This window comes from Bombus terrestris, chromosome 6 (assembly GCF_910591885.1).
Source record: "Bombus terrestris chromosome 6, iyBomTerr1.2, whole genome shotgun sequence".
NCBI classification, from domain to species: domain Eukaryota; kingdom Metazoa; phylum Arthropoda; class Insecta; order Hymenoptera; family Apidae; genus Bombus; species Bombus terrestris.
In genome coordinates, this window is record NC_063274.1 from 4,546,488 (window position 1) to 4,563,805 (window position 17,318).

A 17,318-nucleotide genomic window follows, 5' to 3' on the forward strand; every position below is an offset into this window, starting at 1 on the left:
TTGGCGCGGTATACCAGTCAAGCGTGGATGTGAGAATCAGAGCTCGGTGGATTCATAACCGTAACTCGACTCGTCATCTTTGGTGCTATCGTCTCGTTGTAAACAAGCTTAAGCAGTCCAGTGTGCCTGCCGGCGCTATGTAGGTTACTATCCCAACGGTCTGCGCCTCCTCGACCCGCCTTTAAGGTCGTTTACAGCGTAACCCGAACCCACTTCTTCTTTTCATCATCTTCTTCCTTCGCCTCTTTTTTCATTCTTTTACCGTTTCTCGTAATCCTTTTGAAATGACTGTTTCGCGTAAAAAATAGGCGTCTTTAGTAACTGTAGGTTAAACGTGCAACGCAGTGATTTCTAACGTAATGCATGATTTGCTTTTCGAATTATTTGATCACAGAGAAACCTTAAATTGCAGCATGGTGTTTTGAAATAAAAATCAGAAATGAATCTATACATTTATATTTGAGACGAACATTTTTCGAAATCAGGACGAATATTATAATAGAAACAGTCATCAATTCGAGTCACACTGTTTCCTGTAATAAAATTATTCTCTAGGTATCATTACCCTGCTTTCCCTTAGAAGCACACGAGACTTATAATTTTCTGAATAGTCACTACTTTTTCGAGTGTTAATTTCAGGTATAAGATTACAAATAGGATCAGAAGAACTCGAAAATGATCCGCATCCGGATCTACATCCGGTCGTACTTTATATTTATGCTTTTTTGCAAATAGAATAAAGGATTATCAATTTACGTAAATACCGAGATCTCACATACAAAAACAAATATTGTTCCAACATCGAGACATACATACGAGTTGTATGTATAACCATGTCGTCATTAAACAGTACGTTTCAAATTACTCGATGAATTAGCTGCATGTTACACAATACTACACAATAAAACCCACAGGTTAGCTTCGAATTTTCATATGACTTTAAACTCGTGAAATATTAGACCGGACAATACTGGCTCTCACGAATGAAACCATAAATGTACATATGATACAGTAAAAGATGTTATAATATACTGCGCATGCAAATTATTTGGCATGAATATTTATTCGCACTTTCGCGGCATATCCATAACGACTTACAGCGATTTTGCGAGGTACGTGCGGGAGGTATCACGCATCGTGACCGCATAACGCGTTTTCTGATTCTTTTTTCTGGCTGTGGCGCACGCGCTCGCCAACCTCGTGGCTGCTCCCGATGCGCTTACCCAACGTTGTTAGCAGCGCCGCGCTGCCGTTAGCTGTGTCGATGATCTTTCGTTGTGGTCGTGCGACGTACACGTATAAGTTACGCTCTAAGAATTACCGGGTAGTGGAGTATCACGTGACGCCGCCTTGTGGGTATATAAAGACGACCGACGGCTAGTGGAATCAGCCACTTGAGAACTGGCTCCGAGGTTCGTGCAGTGGTTTGTACCTTCTATAGCGATCGAGAATCGCCGAATACGATTGTTTATCTCAAAGCAAAGAGGTGGAGAAAGAGAAAACTATCGAAGAAATGGCTTTGTATTTTATTGCTCCCGATACTGTCGAAAGAAAAGTGAGAAGGGAGGAGAATTGTATACGCACGTGAATTGATAATAAATCTTGGGAAAAGGCTCGCATAAGAATTGTTTAAGGTAGGTCGTCGTTTCTGATGACCGGTAGAAAAATGACGTAGTCCGATTATCGGCTGTTTGAACGTCATAGAGAAACGGGTGACACGCATGCGCAGAACGTTGCCCCTTAGCAAGAATGGAGAAGCTGAGACACGTACTTACACATATATGTATGTCATGGATGCGCATGCCTTCTACGCTATAGATCATTGAAACATAATGTGGAATATTATATATCCGAACATGATATCGTAGACAACGATTACGCATACACACGTGGTTAATATAGTATGGATTCGGAGACTCCGTAATTATATCGACAATCGATCAGACTATCTGTGTATATAGAGAACGACGTTAACGTCGGTTAGAAACTGAGCGGAGTACATACTTTAGAAGCGGAAAGATCTGCCACGATTAGAATCTCGTTTTATACGCATATATTTGTCACGTCTGGTAGAACGCGTGAGCGTTCCACACTCTGAGGAAGAGAGACAGGGAAAGACGCCGCGTCAGATTGTGTGCATCGGTTCCAAGGCTCTCTCCGAGCACTGCCTCCCGAGGATTTCAACTTCTTTTTGTCCGGCGTTCAAGGTGAACCCGTACGAGAAAAAAATTCCCGCGTCCTCCAACTGAGACACTAACACCGGATGGAAAATATACTGACCCACTGACTCATAGGGGATTTCCGGCATTAGCTTGCATTTGCTACGTGCTATAGTAACTGCCGAGCACGACGTCCTTAAAAGTCTTGTTACGTCTTGCAAAAACCGTTCATTACCCGACCATAAATGTAACTGAGGTCGTTATCTCAAAAACCAACGGAATATTAATTTGTTAATCTCATACTTATTTTCGTGAGTTAATAGTAAAAGTTAGCTACAAATTAAAAGGCTTGGAGATTATATTCGAAGCTCTATAGCAGTGCGAAACAGAGAGAGAGATGAAGGTCTGTCCTCGAAGAAACTTCCTGATGTCGAATACTCGGCTCAACACAGTTAATCGCGACCTAGACATCATCGCGACTGTCGAGAGACAGTTAAATTTATAACAGACGTATTAGATCCACGTTTACGGATCGTTTTAATGGCAGAGGAACGCGCAAACGAAGAAACGATCGGACGATTTCGTGATTGCCCTAACTGCGAGTCAGCTAATAAAAGACGTTGCGCAATCGTGGACGTTGGTGTTGCGCCGTAGATAATAATAAGAACATAGACTGGTAAAGTGGAAGGGGCGGGTAAGAGACAGCAAAGGATAGGTTCTCTTTCTCTCTCTATCTATCTATCTACCTATCTATCTATCTACCTATCTATCTATCTATCTATCTATCTTCTATCTCCTATCTCCCTGCTTCTGTTGTATGTGCGCGTCCATGTTTCTTCTTTCGATACTGTCGATGGATCGCTGTGTGCACGCGCGAATGCACAAACATAATAATTTGTCGCGGATGAGTTGTCGCAAGTTACAGCGGCCGCGCACTAGTGCACTGGTGCAACGAAATCGAAGAGAAACTCTCTCGACCGAACTCGTACGCTATTTACAGCTTCTTTCGAGTAACAAGTTACTGGATTGATTGTCTCGAGCCTTCAGGAAACGTACTATCGTTTTCTCGTATTATTATATTCTCTATCTTTGATCGTTTTTTTTCGTCATTTATATATTTTCTAAAAATCATCATTTTCATGCACTTCTGTCTAACTTTCATTCGACGGCACTGTTTCCGCCTTTCGTATTCACTTTCGACAAAGAAATGTCCGTAAATAGGATCATTAGAATGGAGAATCGATACGTTAACCTGACCACGTTAATTAAATTGTGAAATTTCTATCGCGATTACTCACGGCCGAACGTTGCCACGGTATCGTTTCTTGGAGAAACACGCGTCTACGAGAATACTAATCGACGTTAACCTCTTTGCCGTGGCCATACTCTCCACCACCGTCCGTAATCTGCCTTTCTCGTGGCCGTGTCTTTATTTTACCAGTAGAAAGGAAAGGTCGCTCGAGGATAGACAAATAAGACGGAATCGGCGTGAAGAGGCATATCGAGGAACGATTGCCCGACGGTCGTTACGCGTGATAGATGTTATACCGCTATATGTATGGTACAGTGTGACCACAGAGTTTTCTCTGGCTCGTTTAGCAAAAGCAGGGAACCACGAGAAATCCGATCGTAATTACTTCCGGCTCGCCGAGGCCTTCTAGGGAACGTTGAGAAAACGGAAATTCACTTTCTTTACCTTGGCACCATACTTACCTCTATGTTCTTCTATCTTGTTTTCTTTCTCTCTTCTCCTTTCTCTCCGTCTCCCTCTTTAAATGACCCGACGTCTGCGCGATATGCACGCACATGTATGCATACATATCGTGTGTGTATGGTCGTGATTCTTATACATCGACGATTCGTTTAACAAAATGTTCAGGGTCAGCATACGTATGTAGATAGATGGGACACCTGCATCGAGTATTGTCTTTTCGCGACTTTCCGACTTTTCTAACCACAGATACGTATATACCTGTGTAATCATTGTAAATAATTACTATTATCGTTCAGCAATTAATCGATTTATCTTGTGATAAAAGACAGTTGATATTCGTACAAAGACGAATGTCGAAACGTGCACTTAGAAACTCGTTCCTTGGCACTCGATCAAAGTATGTTGGAATCTGTAACATTATTCGGAATATTATTTTGGATCGTTTTTCTGATGATCGAGCATTTCACTCGTACACCCTTCATCGTAAAACAATTTTTTATCACGAATATTAAGAATGGAATTCAAATGTAAAAATATGGCCGAATGAACACCGATACATTCAACGCCATCTGTTTGCAGTCCATCGTTTGACGATACATTTTACGAGCATTGTTTTCCAAACTGCTTTTCCATAGATATAAATATTATTTACAAGTATACATAAAAGAAAACTTGTTTTTCACTTCGTATACGATGTAACGAGGACGTTAAACGTAAAATTGATGTTGATTATCCAAAATATAGTGACGTTACCGTGAATTTGTAGTTTGTGACGTAGATGTTCGCAGTTGAAGTGACGAGATAAACGCGCCATCACAGCCGTAGTGTACTTAAACCTTTCGTTTGTTCGATTGAAATTTGCGTAAAATAGATTTCGCGTAGCCATTGCGAATGTAATTTTATTTCATTTCTTTCGTTGACACGACTTTCGACTTGCATTCATTCGAAACGAATTTAATATCGTTTATTCCATACGGTAAAACGCATGGAACTCTACTGTCTGCTCGTTAATGTGGTAAAGCTGTTTCGCGACAGAATTCAAAAGAAAAAACGTGTAGTTCTTATTAAATAACTTTAATACTGCTCCACGTTAAGCCGGTTAAGCGACAGAAAATGGTCTTTTGTAACCAAGTGGAACTATACGTAAAACTTGCGCCCTATCCTTTTCCTTGTTCGTTGTCTGTCTTTTTCTCTCCATTCGTTCCCCTTCTTCCTTGTCAACATTACGCTCGGCTTGGCAAACAGCGACAGGCACGGACATACGAAGGACGTATACCTATATAGACTCAACTTACATGCACAGACTGCCACCAACACATCTGTATCTACTTCAAAAGCCATTGAACGTGCTGTTAGCTTTTTCTCTTTTCGTTGCTCGGTTCACTCTCTCGTTCACGCGTAGTGGCTTCGATAGTGGGACAGAAAGAGACAACGATAACGGCCGCTTGGAACTCGAGACGATCGTTTTCATCGAATGCTTCGGATCATATCATTTGGCTGTTTAAGCTGTTTTCTATTTTTACTTGTGTTTTGGCGTGCGACTACGTAAAGGAGAAACCAATTGAATTTAATTTGAAGTTTGATCGCGCTTTTAATAATATGGTGAAAATTGATAGAACTGAATCACAGGAATGGAGGTTAGGATATTTGTATTCAATCGATCGCCATTTCAATTGTACTAGTTTAACATAATTTGTATTTAGATATAAGATTTATAATCAACATTTCGTTATGTAAAATTCACATGACTTTCTTTCTGCTGATTTTATGAAAAACATGACTTTGAGTTCTAAAGGCCATGATTTCTCAACTTCGATCGCATTATCTTATTTATTTATTTATTATTAATTAGTGTCGCGTCAGCTGCTCAGGCACATGAATTACAGACACACGCGTGTTACAATATTTATCTTATTTTTCTTGTAAGTGGTTTCTTCTTATTCATATAAGTAGCAATATATTTATCTCCTTCCAACATTTCACGTTTCCGCGATTTTGCGCCAATAACGTGATACGATTCTTGGAAATTACATCCTTCATTTTTGTATTGACTGCGACAAAGGAAAATTCGAGTTCCTTTCGATTTACGTATAAATAACTTCATGGTCGAAGAACACGGATTTCCTTCAAATGTACATACAAAAATGATTTTACTGGTAGTCTCGATACAATATTAAGAAATGGATTGACGTATGATATATTAAGAGAAAAAATCATATTTTAAATTGAAATCACGTCGAAGTGAACGGCAATGGTAACAAGACCGAGGCCCGATCGGTTGTTATCGACTACAGAGACCAAGACAGACCGCGTCGAAAGACAGAGATGAGAAATAAGGCTCGCTATCGTTCTCCATAAAAACAAGTATATTTAACTAAGACGCGATAACATACCTTAATGCGGTTTCGTCGTATAACATGCTACATATTATTTGTTCATGCACATCGAATCATGTACAATTTGCAATTTTCTCATAATATGTATTCATTAGCACGGACAGCAACCACGTAACCAAAGAGATCAATAACATCGAGATAGAAATAATTTAATGTCACCGAACAGATATTTGTGACCAATGTTCAAAGATTTAATTGCACACGATATCTGTGCATTCGGACAAAACGTAGTACAGGCTTGGTTCTCATAATTCCACGACTGGAGCAGGTGTACGAGAAAATTTCTTTGTTTTTCTGCGTATATGTTTCCATTATCATCACCTAATGACGTCAATGCAATTACAATAAAGTTAGTTGCGTATTCGACAGCTTGACAGCTGCGGCTTCCGACACTTTTGTTGCTCTAAAAACGGAAGATTTTGGCCGACAATCGTTAACTCAGCCGATATTACCATACGTTGGTAAATTTATCTTGCCCATTACGCTTGAAAACACGCGGAGATAAATATGCTTTTGGAAAAGAATTTTACTCCCGATATTGGCAGTCAATATTGTATTTGAAGCAAATAAGAAACGTGTTTTATATTATCTTCGATCTGACAAAGCGCTTTCGTCATTCGAAGTATTAAGAAATAGATAATATTATTCGAATCATTTGTTACTACAAATCTGTCTCTATGACTAGGCTAGACTGGATACCATAGCTAAAGATGGAAATAGGTCCAAGAGTACAGTTGATGAAGTTTTATAGAAGCAGAGATGTAAAATACAACTATTAAGACAAAGAATATTTTTAAAATTACAAAGAGTATCATATAGATGCGTGGCTTCAAAATAAAATAAAAAGAAAATGTTGATAACATAGAGTTAATCGAAACTCTTTCAAAAAATAGAAACATCTTTATCGCGTTGCTCTCTTTTGCTCTTCATCGATTAAAATATTTTACACTAACCTATATATATAAATTATCCTAACTTTAATTAACGAAGTTATGTTTGAATTTTATTAGCGTAATTTTATTTCGGACCTTTTATTGTGTTTTTGTGTTCCCTTTCTCAAAATCCGTGGGAAGGAGGCCTCGCGGTCTACGTTACAATCATGTGGTCGACGACGAAATATAAAAGGCGGACACCAGGGCTGGCATAAATTGAATCGCAAAGAGCCCCGGCAGATTGACGCGTTGAATCCTTTTAACCCCTTGTCGGGTCACTGATAATCTTTCTTATTATTATTTCGTACGACGTTATGCTCTCAGCTTTTTCTTCCTCGTTACCGCGGGAACTTCGCTTAATTTACTCAATTTATATCGTGTGCACCTCACTCGTAAAGACATTGATGCTAATAATTCTTCCATCGTCTGGATTATTCTATTCTATCATTTTATCGATTTTAATCGATATTTATTACGTACGAATTTTTATGCATTTATGAGAAATTCGATGATGCAAAAATGGATAGAATGCACACGATATGCAATGTATATAAAATATACGAAATGCAGCGCAATGTTGGATAAACAATGCAATTGTATACGTGTCATTTTTAAAATTATATTTCCATATATGTTTATGAATTTCGTAAAAATATAAATTTTCAAAAGAAAGAAGTGTCGAAAGGGCTGAAAGTAGAAAATTACGAAAATAATATTAGACCATTGTTTCCTCGAGTCTGTTCTTTTTGGCCAACGTTCTGTGTTTAAAAATTGCTTCATAAATAGTTTTTCGTTTTTCCCGAACACCTTGTTTGACTTGTGTCACTTTTGAAACACACGTGCGATGCATCAAAATGGAGGAAAATAAACGCGCCACGCTCCATTGTATTGCACGACTCGAGTGAATTCGTTACAGAGTTTGTAATCGGCAAGAATATTTTGTCACTGTCTACGAAAATTGGACAATGCGCGTTATTCGGTTATTATGCGTTATTCATTGTTTATAAATTGTTCATCGTTACTATTGCCGTATTATTATTCATGCACGCGAGTTACAAACGGTAGGCGTCGATTTCAAATGCGTCAAACTGTACGTGAATTTGAGGAAGCGATTAAAATTCGTGGAACGAAGATTCAAATTCTACGAGGGAAGGAGGAAGAAGAAATTAATTCATTACGATTCCGATAATGATAAACTTTTTCCACTTATCTTTTACGTCATACACACACATGCGTATATTCGCTCATATATGTGTTTGGTTTTATTTTAAACCGGGAGGAGGGGGAAGGGAGGATGTAAAGTTTCCCGAGTATTGTTTCGTTATTATTATAACCTACAAAAATACTCTTTGACGTCAAACATTCGCGATATTAAGATAAAGATGCGTTTATTCAATGCAAAGAAATTTTCCCAAGATATCTCAGTTTTCATTGTTCGGATGTATCGTGTATTTCGTTTTGTTAAACCTTCTGCAATGGTCTAAAATTATAGGAAATTACACGTAGTTATTGCACAAGGTAATCCACGCAATAGCATTTCGAAGCTATTGCTCGTTCCAATTCCATGAGACAGTCTGTGTATAATCTTCGACAATAACGATATAGTTAATGATTTTTATATTATTGACGTGTTACTGAAGAATACAACGTTGCCGGTAAGTTAGTTATCCTAAGATATTGACGAATGATAATCTTATCTGATTTCTGATCGGTTGTCAAAATGTTTCCTGCTAATTAATACTTCAATCGGCAAATATCAATATTTGATATAATTTCCGATAACAATTGCCAATATGACACTTCAGAATAATCATCTATTTTTATATTAAAAATTACATTTATATTCGTCTCTTCTGAGCAATAAAATGGGTGAAAGAGAATAAAAATAATTGATCGACTATTGTATCAATTAATTGGTTTAAATTTCACGTAATCTTAGTATGTTTATACAATGAGTGCAAAAGATATCGTCGTATATTCTTAGTTTCCAACGAAACGTTTTTTATCAGCTTCTAAGTTTCGTTATCGTAGTATTAAGTTTCTATAGTTACATGAAAATACTGTTAAATGATATGAAATTTAATATACATGGGCCTATTTAATTAGTACGTCGATGCTAATACAATAATACGCAGATACTTTTCCTCTTATGTTATCACAATTTTTACAATCGTGTATAGTAATTATTCTTCATTTAAACAGATTGCCAGAGGTTATCACGTAACACCGATAATACCGCGATAAAACGGTAAGAAAATATGGGAAAGTATGTCACGGGAAGTCGCGTACCTAATTGCGTTATAAAAGACAGCTCATTAGTTTTTCACGAACTCATAATAGAGTTGACAACCTTACGAACTTACGCGTACGTCGTTTGACACGCGACGCGTGTTCATTCGTACGCGACTGCTAATTATGTATTTTCTCTCTGTAAAATTATTCAATCCGATCGATGTTTTTTCAATTAGTCAACTGCTAACGTCCGTGGCATTGTTCTTTTCTATTCAGGGTTTACGTAAGTTTTTAGAGTATAAAATTAACAAATTGCGAACTTACGAAAAGTGAAATTTCTAAATTTCGAAACTTCCGAAATTCCAAGTTTTCCAACCATCGAATTTCTAAATTTTAAATTTCTTATGAATTTACGAAATGTTAAATTCTCAGGCTGTCACATTTACAAACTGCCAAGCCTTTCCTCGTCATGTCGAAAATTCAAATTTCCGAATTTCAAAATTCCGAGGTTTATTAAAACTCTCAAACTTTCAGTCTTCGAACCTTTCGAATCCTCGAATTGTTCCATTTCACAATCGAAGATCCTTCAAAGATAAAGATTAAAACGTATGACAGGATCAGTGTACGTGTTTTTACTAATTATTAGTATGCGCGAAGGCGTTACGTGGTCCAGGCAAATTCGTATCACGCTCCCGCTCCTCTTACTATCAAACCGATAACTCTTCGACAACGATGCACAGAGATTGAAATTTCCATTACATCCTCCCCCTCTCTCCTCTCGTTTAAATATCGACAATATCATTAAAATCGACTTGCACGAAGAAGAAGAAATTAAATACGCGTTTCGATCGAAATCTAACGTACGAAATTTCTGCCGGTTGAAGAGGACGTTCTGAAGATTTGAGAAACTTGAAATTCACGCGAAAACTAGAAAATAAGAAAAGAAGAACGATTAGAAAAGTAGGATCGATAAAGGCGAATATAAATCGCTACGCGCAGTAGCGTGACGCGACTACGCGGAACCCCGTCCTCGAAACAGCACCAAATTCGGTCGACTCGCGAATGGAATTGGCAACCTACTGACACACTAATCGGCGCATCGACGAGCTCCGTCATGAAATCGCGTTCGCTCGAGGCCGAATTAGGCGACCGTGCAAAATGACTTGTTCTCGACTTGAAACCGTTCGCTCGATGACGCAATCCCGATACTTCTCCATCGGCCTAATTGCATTTCGTGTCGCAACCCTCTGTACTGGAAGGAATAGGTATTACGATCAACGTGAACGTTTGACCCGCCTTGTACGCGAACGAGAATCCATTGAGATTTGTAATCGTTAATTTCAAGTGGCGAATACGAGGTCTAACAAAGCTTATTTAGAATGCGCATACAGAAAGAACTATTTAAATTGTCGGCTTATGAATGATTCAACGCGTTGGTCATTTGTATACTTAGCAGATTCAAATTTATCTATTTTTCGTGTAACAAGTTTTCTTCGAATCATCTTCTTCTTATCTTAATTACAATTTATACCGCTAATTCGTAAGGGAACGGAGAATTTGCTACGTTCCAGAGAATCGGACGGTTAAGAGATTCGACGATTCTCTTTCCAAGTGTTTCAAGGCTCTGCGATATTATAAATATCACGAGAATTTTCGTTTACTCGTTTCTTATTCGTTCAACTTACACGAACGCGAACCGTCGTTTGGAGGAAAAATTATAGACGGTAAGAACGATCGATAAATAATTCTGTCACGCCAAGTTCGATTATATCAACCCTTTCCCGGTTTTGCCTGCGAATAAAGTTTCATGCTTATTACAGAAACGAACGAAAAGCTTTTTAAACGCGTCATACATACGAATGAACGAATCACTGTGCCTTCGAAAATGAAAGAGCACGGCTAGCTGGGGCATTTTGAAACTAAGCAAGAAGGTGATACGGTTTTCTACGATGGCTGCGAACATTCAACTGCCTCGCTGTCTGCAAGACGAGCGGCCTAGAGCCGCTAGACAAAACCAGCGACAGAACCGTTTAAGGAGACGCGGAGAAAAAACTCGCGGACGCGATGAAAGAATCGGATCGTCCCGAAAGGGAAATTCAGTCGTCGTCGATCGGATTCCAGAGCGCAACCATACGAAACGGACTGGATGCGCAGAAGAGACCAGTGGCCGAGTCGATCGACGCGCAACTGACTGAAAATCGGCTGGTGCTTGCACAGTGGTTATAAAAAAACGCGCGTGGAAAGGCCGGGGCCGACGATTTTAGAGGCCATTCAACGATCGCGATAGATCCGCCGGGATGAGTCAGAAAACGCATTATGTATTTATAGAGTTCTCTCTCTCTCTCTCTCTCTGCTCTTCTGTTTGTACCGTGGGACGATGTGAATCACGCGCGCCACCAGATGAAAAGTAAAAGAGAGAAAGAGAGCAATTTACGGTCGACCAGAGTGGCGAGAAATTTTACGCACGTCGTCTTCCGCTGCCTTTTTGCCCCCGCGTCCTCCTTTCGTACGAATTCCTTCCTTGTTACGTATCTGTTATGCGGCCGAGAGTTTTGGTTTCCGACGCGACAGAACCTGACCGAAAGTGGGTCTGCAATCGCGGCGTTGCGCGCTGCCCGGGGAAAGCTTACATGTGCAGCTTTCTTCAGGAGCTATAGCTCGCCAATCAAAGATCAGCCCCACGCCGTACAGCGATTTTTGATACAGCGAACTGCGGATGTTCGTGTATTTGTAGAAAATTTGATGCACCGAAGGTTTTACGGGATTAGATTGTACGAGATATATTGGTAGAAAATTTGGTATTGGTTGCGATATTTCTTTTTAGTTTCTCTTTTCCTTTTCAGTTGTACGTATAAGAGCACGATCTATTTATTAGTTTGGTTAAAGTGGCAAGGTAAACGCGTTGAGAATAGTCTGGGTGGGATTGGAGATTATAAATGTACGTTGACTAATGTAATCTTCGTGAAAGAGATATGGATTTTCATTGCCAAGACAGAAGTTTGGGGAACTCTGAACAGAAATATGCACCCGAGGTTGTTGTTAGGATCATGAGACGTCAGCCCATTATAGTGGTACAAGAAGGATCGTTTCTTTTCTTCTTACAGCTCCAGGTTAATTTTAACCGATACGTACGGTATCTAATTACGTGGGATATTTAGAAAATAAAAAAAAGGTGGTTTGACAGAGCGTTATTTCGATGGTACCTTGCAAATGACACTTTCAAATGTTCGTACATGATCAGATCGATCAACGTGTTCGCTCGATGCTTCGATTTATGATCTCGTTGTATCTCTTTCACCATGTGTAAATCAGATTAATCCATAGAAATTACAATCAATTAGAAAATAATAGACGCGTTTGCATTGTACCGTAATCTCTTCGACGAAGAAATCTGCGCGTAAAATTCACGAATGAAAAATAAATGAGATAGTATTTAAGAAAAGTACAGTTAAGGCATATGAGATTTCGAAATCGAAAAATAAAAGTTACGAAACGCGTACGTAATACGTCAAATGATACGCGAGAGAATGGACGATTTCGCGTTAAGCTTTGAACAACACTCATTACTGTCAATATACAAGGAATCGAATACGACGTTGGAAGGACAGGATGTTCTAATGGAAATATCAAAAATTCACCACTTCTGTTTACGATTTCTTATCGCGTCGTTGCAATGCAGTTAAATAACGCGCGAAGTAAATCAATCGTGCAAAACAACCTTCCTTTTCTTCGGTTACACTTGGCTTCTTATTTGTTCTCCACTTAACGCAAGAGTATCAACGAAAAGAGAAATAAAAAAGAGGAAAAAATTACGTTCGACGGTGGGCGATGATCGAAAAAGATGCTTCTGCAAAAATCATGTCGTTGATAGAACAATCGTCCCATCCATCAAGGCGTTTACGTTTCTGACCATTTGTTTTCCTATTGTGAATACATTATAGCGATAAACGAATGTTTAGTAAAATGTATAAATTAGAGAAAAATTAGTAGCCGAAAACAACGTTTGTCGTATTTCTTTAAAGTCAACGAGTAATAAATTTTAATTATTCGCTTAATTTCAACCAATGGTACATGGTTAAAATTCAATAGGTACGTGACTCAATCGCTGCAATTTCCGAATAGGTTTATAAAAACCGTTCTTAGCTGATGTATGTTTAACACTTTGACGGCCGCTGTCGCGTAAACGTAATTTCGCTCCGACGTTTGTTGTCGGCTGCCATCACGTTTACGTGATTTCAGTCTCTTTTCTTTTTAATTTAATTGCCACTTATGCGTGAGGAAAATGATCGCTGCATGCGATAATGTTCTACCGAGGTGAAACGATTTATAAATGCGCTGGAAAGAGCGGCAATTTGTGGATCTAACGATCCAGTGAAAGCGAATGGTCAGAAAATGATTGTAATCCCGATTTCTGTAACTGTTAGGGACGATGGATAAATAAATTCGTACAATGCGTACGTATGCAAAGTAAATCAAGATAATACGATAAAGATTCGATAAACACGATAGATTCAGTGGGATTTTCTCAACAAGTATTTTTCTACGATTATACGATAATGATTCACGGACCTGTTAAGAGACTATATGGATAGTCTTGGTATAAAAAACTTTTCTGGCGCGTTCTGTTAGAAATTTTGTTACGATATATTTTGTGAATCGCGAAATTGTCTTACTCTTGCAGATGCAAATATTTCACCGCGCATATATTAGGCTTGTAAAATCAATCATATCGTATCGTGACAATAAATTAACAGGCAACACACATCATTTTTGCTGGTCACCCTATAATTAAATCGCATTCTGTCAAATATATGCATGTGAACATTGATGCATGCGCATGAAAATGAGTGCAGTCAGAATATACGTACTTTGTGTAGTAAAATAAAAAGAAGTATGACCATGCACGACAGGGAAGAATAATATTTGTTCAACGTTTTATTCAATATGTATGCAAATAAAACAGCTTTATACCGCCTGTGCAAACTAATATGTTTATTGATTCGAACGATATATTATAACTGTATATCGGTAATATAATTCAGTTAGCTCACCGCGATACGAATATTTTTCAAGGTATTTGCAAACGAACGATACGATATGAATTAAATATCGGCATGCATCGACCAATCATCTGACGCAAATTCGCTTGAGTCCACGGATTTTTCGAATTCCATGAACAGCGCGTTTAAATTTTAGGCGTATGATTACGTTTCCGGGCCGCGGTCGTCGAAATGACGGAACTTCGACTCGCGACCATCAAAAATGAAATTGCAACTCGAGCCATCCTTGTTATTCTCTCGATTCCCTTTTCGCTATATTTGCAACAGGAAATGAAGATCAATCGAACGTTCGGCGCCTGTTATTAGCTTAATTTCTATCTTATCTTCGAAGTAGTGATATTTAAAACAAAATACCTTCGTGAACGTACGAATACAGTTTCTGACTGAAAATCTATAAAACAGCTCTTTGTTTAAGATTGGTAATTAGGTTCGTGAATATTATGTACAGTAACCAACTAGTGTAGCAAAGTTACATTTCGTCAGTGGATTACGAAACGAATAATATTGCAATAGACTAAACATATTCAATGAGCAACTTAGTCTACAGTTGTTATATTCTCTGAAATTTATAAAATCACATGGTCCATCAGTTGTAATCTCGTGGATCAGTTGGAATCAATTGGAATATTTTGGACAGCAATATATCGCACCTTATTCCTCCATTTTGAACGAAAGAATCAAAATCTTCCTGAATCTACGAAAAAAGAGAAAAATTCCGAAAGCTTTTTAACCGAATATGATTATTATTTTACAACATAAAGTCAATCTAAAAAGAAACGTTACCGCTCAACTCGTACGAACAAAGAGTCTCTACTTTATTCGTTTTCAATTTCCTCTGAACTCTAGATTCATCGAACACTCCTTCTGACGATGTACCATTGACTGGAAAATATGAATCAGATTATACGCGCATGATCCACGAATAACCTGAGAACAGACAAGAGAGCAGCGTATGGCGAGCTTTGGTCTGGTTAGCAAATGGTTTACGGGGTGCTGTTATTGCAGATAAAAGTACGAAAATACCCCGCAGGGATCTTGATCCCTTCGATGAATGGGCTAGTAAACGGTCTGTTTGGAGTAGACGATCGCGTGGCGAAGCTCGCGCGAAGTAACGACAGTAGTAAACTCTAAGTAACCTGTGCGTCTAGCGTGTAGGTGCTTGTATCGGCTGAGAGTCGCAGAAGTTCCGTAATAAAGAAGTTCGATGGCTGCTCTGATCTTTCTCGTTGTTGCTAATACTTTCCTTCCCTCGTGATCAGGCTTGTATCTCTGTAGCTGTGTGTTTTATTCCAGATTTATCTGTTTCTTATCTCATCATTGCGCGAACGATTGTCAAAGTATTATACAAGTGTATCCTTTTACTTCATCGAGTTAAACAATCGCACGTTTTACGGCTTCGTGTGAATTTTAAACAGGCTTGATGCTGTACCAGATGTTTATGGTTTAACATTGTCTCGGGCGAAAAGTTCGAAAAGCTCGATGCAATATTTATAAAAGGAATATTTCCTGATTCTTCCACGTGTGTTTGGCCAGCAGATAAGTCACTTAAAGAAACACCTTTTTGTAACAACGCGCGAAAATGAAAAGTGGGATACGTGGAAGAAAATGACGTTCTTTTCGAATAATCGTTGGTAATAGCATTCACGTTGGCAAAGTAATATCGACGATATAATTATCATCGTTCTGACGATTTGCGATTGTTTACCGACATGTCGGTACATTAGAATATCACATCGTATCGGTACTTGTATAAACAAGCAATTCAGTGATCGTTAAGTCTGTCGCCTTTTCCGAGTAAAATATCAATTATTAATTGCGTCTATTCTAGTGAAACTCAAACGCAGATCTGTTTGTAGAAAGTACACGCGATATCTACGTGTCTACATTTTTATTTGACAAATTTTTCTGTTGTTACTTAATTTGTCAACAAAATGAGAAATACGTTATAAGAGTATAAGAGTGTAACAGTATTAAAAATTCATTTTAAATTAATAGGTCGAGTGATTCGAAGGATCGTCAGCAAACCACAATAAGAACGTGATGGAATTCTTTTAATCTATAAATATAAGGACATATATCTACATAAAGGATATTCATATAGCAGAACAAACATTTGTATACATATCATAAATAAGATAAGAAACCGTTCAATGTTGAAATAAATACGAAATAAGATCTTTTACTTTGCCTATCTTCTCTCGTAGAGCCAAACAATCTATGTACGAATGAAGTACTACAAAGCTGCGCATAAGTGAAGCATCGTGTAACACTATCGTCTCTCTTTTCAAAAATGAGAACTTGAACTAAACGTAGCCCAATACGTATAACAATAGAAGAGATCGCCATATAATCAATCAACAGCCTAAAATAACAGCATCGAACGTTATTATTTCCAATTTGAAAAAATTAAAAATCAAAAAGAAGTATGCCAATGCGGTGTGTCAATCGAAATAACAGAAAAGTGTCTAGGAACAAGTCCACGCGACTGCTGGGTCAATTAACATTCAGTGTAGTTACATACATATGTATATCGAGCACACGGCTGCGTGCGCGCTGATCACGTGTCAAATTGCGTGCGCGTCGAACGCATCCCTGCCCACTACGATGCGATTGCTCGTCTAAATTGTGCCGCGTACTCAAATCGGCTTCATTCCGCATGCGACCGGCGATCCTTCGTACCCGCCGTGTCTCGCGCGATTATCGAGAGCAACGCCGATTGCCATGCACACGCGCACTGCGATTCGCTCCATTTTCGTCCTGTTCCCACGTATGGAGCGCGTGCATCGTGATCTCGAAGGGAATACGGAGAATTTGGAATTATTTTA

General features: G+C 38.6%; 1 protein-coding gene and 1 long non-coding RNA gene across 2 annotated transcripts in view; both read left to right on the forward strand.

Annotated features, from left to right (window-relative positions):
* LOC100650279 (RNA polymerase II elongation factor Ell) overlaps positions 1–17,318 on the forward strand; it is a 144,709-nt gene that overhangs the window by 94,741 nt on the left and 32,650 nt on the right. The gene's annotated exons all lie outside the window — the stretch shown is intronic.
* On the forward strand, positions 2,500–12,586 carry LOC125385210. The gene is made up of 2 exons (XR_007224244.1): positions 2,500–11,157; positions 11,254–12,586. It is a non-coding gene; the product is annotated as an uncharacterized LOC125385210 (long non-coding RNA).